Genomic DNA, 8,273 nt, shown 5'->3' with positions numbered 1-8,273 from the left:
CACACACACACACACACACACACACACACACACACACACACACACACACACACAGTTGCCTACAGTGTATCCTTCTGCTGACATGAATCGATTAATCTGACAAAATGGCAAAAAATGTGCCTCTACAACTGTTGCTCATGCTGTGCGACCTGGCAGTAATTGTGACAGAATTCTAAATGTCAGCGGTAGACTGACTCCCAAATGCCAACCAGATAAGATTCGATATCTCTCTGTAAACAAAGGCCCCTCGGATGAGCTTGCTCCTATTTATAGTGAAGTCTGCTGTTCTTTCAGAGTGAAGTTGTCAACGTCAACTGTGGTCTATTCTGGTATCTTTGGGTAGGGAGGTCTCYGGTCATGCTTTGCTTGATTATTGACTCTATCATAAAACTATGAAATCTATGAGCCCCATATCTTGTAACTCATTTACAGACATTGTATCTGTTGTATCCATGTGTGTATGATAAACACGTCTATTGTTGTTGACATTTCCAWGGCTATAAGTAGGCCTAGTGATTGCACATTTAAAAATCAATGTTTCTTAGCATTTTTGTATTAGTGTTATTTGTACTTTTTACCCCTTTTTTCTAACCAATTTTGTGATACCCAATTGGTAGTTAGTCTTGTCCTATCACTGCAACTCCCATACGGACTCGGAGAGGCGAAGGTCGAGAGCCATGCGTCCAGCCAAGCACTGCTTCTTGACGCACTGCTCGCTGAACCCGGGAAGCCAGCCGCACCAATGTGTCGGKGGAAACACCGTACAGCTGGCGACCGAAGTTAGCTAGCAGGCGCCCGGCCCGCCACAAGGAGTCACTAGAGCGTGATGGGACAAGGAAATCCTGGCCAGCCAAACCCTCCCCTAACCCGAATGACGCTGGGCCAATTGTGCGCTGCCTCATGGGTCTCCCGGTCACGGGCAGCTGTGACATAGCCTGGGATCGAACTCTGGGCTGTAGTGATGCCTCAAGCACTGCTGCGTCACTCGGGAGGGTTTCTTTGCACTTCAGATTGCACTTCATTCCCTCCTGTGAATCACAGTGATGATGATGTGATGATTCTGATCAATCACAAAGCTCCGTCATGCTAAGCACTGTATTATGGATAACAAATTGATCTAAGTTCAGTTCTCTAACCAACATTGTCCTGGGTAGATGTCTTGGCAAATCTAATCAAATTGTATTGGTCGCATACACATATTTAGCAGATGTTATAGCAGGTGTAGTGATATGCTTGTGTTCCTAGCTCCAACAGTGCAGTAATATCTACAGTACACAACAATACACACAATACACATCTAAAAAGTAAAAGAATGGAATTAAGTAATATAGAAATATTAAGGTAAGCAAAGTCCGAATTGGGAATATCAATCTACACACAATACCCCATAATGACAAAGCAAAAACAGGTTAAGATTTTTTTTGCAAATATATGACAAATAGAAACTGAATGATCACATTTGCATAATCATTCAGACCCTTTACTCAGTACTTTGTTGAAGCACCTTTGGCAGCGATTACAGCCTCAAGTATTTTMGGGTTTGACACTACAAGCTTGGCACACCTGTATTGGGAGTTTCTCCCATTTCTTCTCTTGYATGGGGAGCGTCGCTGCATAGCTATTTTCTGGTCTCTCTCTTCAAGTCCGTGCTCTGGCTGGGCCACTCAAGGACATTCAGAGACTTGTCCCGAAGCCGTTGTCTTGACTGTGTGCTTAACTTGTTATGTATAGGGGCAGCATTTCACATTTGGATGAAAAGCGTGCCAAGAGTAAACTGCCTGCTACTCAGTCCCAGTGTCAATATATGCATATTATTAGTAGATTTGGATAGAAAACACTGACGTTTCTAAAACTGTTTGAATGATGTCTGAGTATAACAGAACTCATATGCAGGCGAAAAACCTGAGAAAAAACCAACCAGGAAGTGGGAAATAGGTTTTCAACTCTTGCCTATCGAATACACAGTTTCTATGGGGCATTTTGCACTTCCTAACGCTTCCACTAGTTGTCAGTCTTTAGAACCTTGTTTGATGCTCTACTGTGAAGTGGGGCTGAATGAGAGGAATGAGTCAGAGGTCTGGCAGAATGCTTTGAGCTCGTGACGCTTGTTCTCCGGTTGGACCATTATTGAAGATTTATGTTAAAAACATCCTAAAGATTGATTCTATACTTCGTTTGACATGTTTCTACGAACTGTAATATGACTTTTCGTCTGAACTTTTGCCTGGACCTGCCCGCGCGTCGTGGAGTTTAGATTGTTTACTGAACGTGCAAACCAAAAGGAGTAATTTGGACATAAATTATGGACTTTATGGAACAAATCAAACATTTATTGTGGAACTGGGATTCCTGGGAGTGCATTCTGATGAAGATCATCAAAGTAAGTGAATATTTATAATGCTATTTCTGACTTATGTTGTCTCCAACATGGCAGATATCTTTTGGGGTTGTGTTGGTCTCTGAGCGCCTACTCAGATTTTGCATGGGTTGCTTTTTCCGTAAAGTTTTTGAAATCTGAAACAGCGGTTGCATTAAGGAGAAGTATATCTTTAAATCTGTATAACACTTGTATCTTTTATCAATGTTATTATGAGTATTTTCTGTAAATTGATGTGGCTCTTGCAAATTCACGGGATGTTTTGGAGTCAAAGCCAAATGTAAACTGAGGTTTTTGGATATAAATATGAACTTGATCGAACAAAACATACATGTATTGTGTAACATGTTGTCCCGGGATGTCATCTGATGAAGAATGTCAAAGGTTAGTGATTCATTTTATCAATATTCTTCTTTTTGTGACTCCTCTCTTTGGTTGGAAAATCGCTGTATGCTTTCTGTGACTAGTTGCTGACCTAACATAATGATATGTTCTGCTTTCGCCGAAAAGCTTTTTTGAAATCGGACACTGTGTTGGATTAGAGAGAATTGTCTTTATAATGGTGTCTAATACTTGTATGTTTTAGAATTTTAATTCTGAGATTTCTGTTGATTAATTTGGCTCCCTGCAATTTCAATTGGCTGTTGGCGAGAAACCCAGTCCTAGACAGGTTAAGGTTGTTGTCCTGTTTGAAGGTGAACCCTCACCCCAGTCTGGGGTCCTGAGCCCTCTGGAGCAGGTTTTCATCAAGATCTCTCGTGACATCTTTCCCTCGATCCTGACTAGTCTCCCAGTCCCCGCGATGAAAAACATCTCCACAGTATGATGCTGCCACCACCGTTGCTTCACCGTAGGGATGGTGCCAGGTTTCCTTCAGACGTGACGCTTGGCATTCAGGCCAAGGAGTTGAATCTTGGTTTCATCAGACCAGATAATTTTGTTTATTATGGTCTGAGAGTCTTTTAGGTTCATTTTGGCAAACTCCAAGCAAGCTGTGTCTTCTTCCTGAGCGGTATGATGGCTGCCTGGTCCATGGTGTTTATACTTGCGTACTATTTTGTACAGATGAACGTGGTACCTTCAGGCGTTTGAAATTGCTCCCAAGGATGAACCAAACTTGTGGAGGTCTTGGCTGATTTCTTTTGATTTTCCCATGATGTCATGCAAATAGGCACTGAGTTTGAACGTAGGCTTTGAAATACATCCACAGGTATGCTTCCAATTGACTCATATGATGTTAGTTAGCCTATCAGAAGCTTCTAAAGCCATGACATTTTCTAGAATTTTCCAAAACATTTCTAAGGCACAGTCAAGTTATGTGTATGTAAACTTCTGACCCACTGGAATTTTAATACAGTGAATTATAAGTGAAATATCTGTCTGTAAACAATTGTTTGGAAACATTACTTGTGTCATGCAAGTCCTAACCGACTTGCCAAAACTATAGTTTAACAAGAAATTTGTGTAGTGGTTGAAAAACAAGTTTAATGACTCCATCTTAAGTGCTCTATTTAACCTTCCGACTTCAACTGTACTTGTCCTCTTGATCAGTTGTGCCTCCCACTCCCCTTTCTATTCTGGTTAGAGCCAGTTAGCGCTGTTCTGTGAAGGGAGTAGTACACAGCGTTGTACGAYATCTTCAGTTTCTTGGCAATTTCTTGCATGGAATAGCCTTCATTTCTCAGAGCAAGAATAGACTGAAATGTTTCTGGCCATTTTGAGCCTGTAATCAAACCCATAAATGCTGATGCTTCAGATACTCAACTAATCTAAAGAAGACCAGTTTTATTGCTTCTTTAATTAGAACAACATTTTTAAGCTGTGCTAACATAATTGAAAAAGGGTTTTCTAATGATCAATTAGCATTTTAATGTTATAAACTTGGATTAGCTAACACAATGTGACATTGGAACACAGGAGTGATGGTTGCTGATAATCGGCCTATGTAGATATTTTATAAAATGTAATTGTCCGTTTCCAGCTACAGTAGTCATTTATAACATTAYCAATGTCTACACTGTATTTCTGATCAATTTGATGTTATTTTAATGAACAAAATAATTAGCTTTTCTTACAAATACAAGGACATTTCTAAGAGACCACACACTTTTGAACGMTAGTGTAAGTTGCCTACCTACAGTATTGGCCTATATATTTAAATTWRATTGAAATCATTTTCATGATCATTCAATTGAGTTTTGTGGCTGTCTATAATTTGTCTCAATATATTTCATGGTGTAGCCTAACATGTGCGCTATGATGTGCCAAATCTTGATTTAGTGCATTATTATAGGGTAAGCATAGAATAAGCCTTCTCAATATTTGCAGCCATACAATAAAACAGATGTAGACCTTAAAGTAAAATGCTTACCTAGTGTATGTAAACTTCTGACCCACTGGAATTGTGATACAGTGAATTTTAAGTGAAATAATCTGTCTGTAAACAATTGTTGGAACCAAAAATGCAGTTAAAAATATGGATAAGGATAAGAAATAAAAAGTAATAAGTAATAAAAGAGCAGCAGTAAAATAACAATAGCGAGACTATATACAGGTGCGGTACCGGTACAGAGTCTGTGCGGGAGCACCGAATAATTCTAATGTTAATGTAAGATTTGAAATGAGAAAGCTAATCCGAGAGCAGTGCTGCCTTTCGATCCAATCAGTATTGACACATGCCTCAATGATGCGCTTAGCGAGCATTCTCTCCACGTGGTGTTTGCCATTGGCTGTAAGATGCATCGTTGAATCACTTGTAAGTATCAAGGCGAGACCCAAATGCAGACACAGTAGGCAGATGGTTGGAGTATTACAATATTTACTAATCCAATAGGGGAATGCAAGAGAATGGTCGTGGACAGGCTAAAGGGTCAAACCAGTTCAGAGTTCAAAAGGTACCGAAAGGCAGGCAGAATCAAGGTCAGGCCAGGCGGGATGATCAGGCAGGCAGGAAAGAAGTCCAGAGTCAGGCAGGGGTCAAAACCAGGAGAACTATCAAAAAGAGAATAGCAAAAGGAGTACAGGGAAAAACACGCTGGTTGACTAGACTAACATACAAGACGAACTGGCACAGAGAGACAGGAAACACTGGGATAAATACACTGGGGGAAACAAGCGACACCTGGAGGGGGTGGAGACAATAACGAGGACAGTTGAAACTGATCAGGGTGTGACAGTAAGCCTAAATTCCATCACTATCTGGAAAACGGGTCCTGGAAAGGAAAGCTACTACTATTATGATAAGAAAGAAAACTGAATAATAAAATTACGCATTTTGATACCTGTATTTCTTATTCTTTCAGCTGTAAACTATGCTTTCTTTATATCTTGTGGTTTTATTTGCACACACAAAACGGTGGGGATGTGTTTCTCTTTGTGCAGTGATTGAGGCCATGTCCACAGCAGTTTGCACATGGCATGTTGGCCTTTCCCGCCTTTGTGTCGCTTTTTTGTTTGGCTTTCCTACAGACACGGTTGGAAAGGGTTTTAATAATGGATCTTAATTCCGGGTTTTCAGAGTCGCAATGAGTGTGTCTGATATTCTCTCTCTCTCTCTGTGTGTGTGTGTGTGTGTGGTGTGTGTGTGTGGATGTGGTGTGTGTTGTGTGGTGTGTGTGTGTGTGGTGTGTGTTGTCGTTGTGTGTGTGTGTGTGTGTGTGTTGTGTTCGTGCAGACCTGGGTTGAAAATACTATGTATAGGATGCCATTAAATTACTTTCTAAGACTATTTCGAAGTAAGGTCTTTTTGAGTCTTTCTTTGTGAAAATACAACAGTTAGTTAAATATTGGAATGTGATTTGTAAAAACATGTTAAATCATCTCATGCATCTTACGAACCCAGTCTGATTGATCTTAGCTGTATTTTGCGATCTAACTGTATTTTGAATAACTCAGTTATCAGGGCTATTTGAAGTTATTGAAAAATATTTCAAATATTTCAAATCAGAAGTAGTTGAATTTCGCCACATTATTTGAGGAATAGTCAATACAACAGAAAAATAACTATTTAAACAACAAATACTATGTATTTGCACCCAGGTAATGTGTTTGTGTGTGCACACTCCCTGCTGATCTAGCTGGTTAGGTTGGTGCAGTCCTGGGTTTAGCTTTCACTATGGGAAAGTAGAATGGGGTATATGATACCCCCAGTGTGCTTTCTCCTTTTTCTCTACTAAGGGGATGGAATTGCACCCCAGAGGTAGTAGAGAGGTGGCCTATGATTACACAATTCGGAGAGCTATACAGCACACCCCCTTRCCTTTGCTTCCCTCCTGCCCCAGTGGCCATGTTCCTTCTCCTGATTTTGAGGTTGAGGGCAAGGGAGGGGAGGGGAGAGGGGTGTAGATTACACCCCCAGACTACACCCCCACCTTCCCATAAATCACCTGGGTTTCCTGCGATGCTGTGCTCCCTCTCTGTGAGGCTGAGAGTCTCTTCTTCTGTGGTGTCTGGTTTCGGTACACACCACTGCACAACACCTGCCCCTGGGRGAATTTCAATTACTACCACTTGCAAGGGCAGTCTAGAAACACGTGTCACATATGTCCCCCTATTGGAGGACGCAAGCAAACAGCCAGACACAACACTCCCAGACAGAAATACAGGCTAGCCCTGGMCACTACAAATGAGCTATTGGAATATTGTKTTTTTTAGCTTAACAGCTAACTCCAACAGTGGATATCAAGCACTGCCCCATATTGTAGTTTTGGCCTGGCCCTTGTGGGTGAATGAGATGCATGGATAGACAGAGTGGATGAGAGTGTAGAAGAGACAAGGAGAAGAGAGGCTTGGGTAGGAGAGGAGAGCTGAGGKGACTCTCTGTCTGAAAACAGACCGGAACCTCCGAGTTCACTTGGGTGGCCAGAGACTGAGAGAGAGGGAGACYCACACATGCGAGGTAACTGAATTCTGGAGGATCTTCATTTCTCTGTCTCTGATTTAGAGGGAATGCATGAGAGTTGGATGACGCACTTCTTTCCTTTCTTTTTCTCTTCAGTGTTGTCTCTCTCCCACGGCGGTATGGCACAGAAAATGTCATTATTTTCCATCCATTGTGCGTGTCGGATGAAGACATCTGTGTGAAACGATGGGGACATTGGCATATTGTTGCGGTAAAAGGCGTCTCCGCAATGAATCACATTGGTTCTATCACTCAAAATGAAAACCCTCAACTTAACACACATCAATGATCTTAGGGGCACTGGCAAACATGTAAGTCATTTAATTTATGTACCCCTAATTGCTATTGTAAGCAGTAATCATGAGCCTATTAACCAGAGCTTCACTGTTGGCACTGAGGCCGTGTGCAATAGTAGAAAGACCACTTAGTGCAGGGTGAGCTGCATAATCATCTCCAATGTAAACAACATGAGTAAGTCTACCTCTGATAAGCTTCCCAGTGAAGCATTAGAAAACAATAAAGCAACCCAGAAAAGTGCTAAAAATAGCCCATATTAATATATGTAGCCTACTTATTCCAGTTACTAATAAGCAGGCACCCATTAACAAAATGACTGTAAAAACTGTTAAATCCCCTTGGATTGATGAGGAATTGAAAAATTGTATGGTTGAGAGAGATGAGGCAAAAGGTATGGCAATTAAGTCTGGCAGCCCAACTGATTGGCAAAAACTAAATAAAAATAAACTACAATATGAAACAAAGATAAATTATATAAAGAATGATATTTAAAATCTTTGGGGCACCTTTAATGACATTTTGGGAAAAAAGCCAACTCAGCTCCTTCATTTAATGAATCAGATGGCTCATTCATCACAAAGCCCACTGATATTGCAAACTGCTTTTAACTTTTACTTGGTACTCATCCCGGATCCGGGAGCACCCCCCACAGTAAAAAAGCTGACTAGCATAGTCTAGCATAGCGTCACAAGTAAATAC

Source organism: Salvelinus sp. IW2-2015, unplaced genomic scaffold (genome assembly GCF_002910315.2).
Source record: "Salvelinus sp. IW2-2015 unplaced genomic scaffold, ASM291031v2 Un_scaffold16461, whole genome shotgun sequence".
NCBI classification, from domain to species: Eukaryota; Metazoa; Chordata; class Actinopteri; order Salmoniformes; family Salmonidae; genus Salvelinus; species Salvelinus sp. IW2-2015.
The sequence above is the reverse complement of the archived record's forward strand: the minus strand, read 5'-3'. Positions refer to the sequence as shown.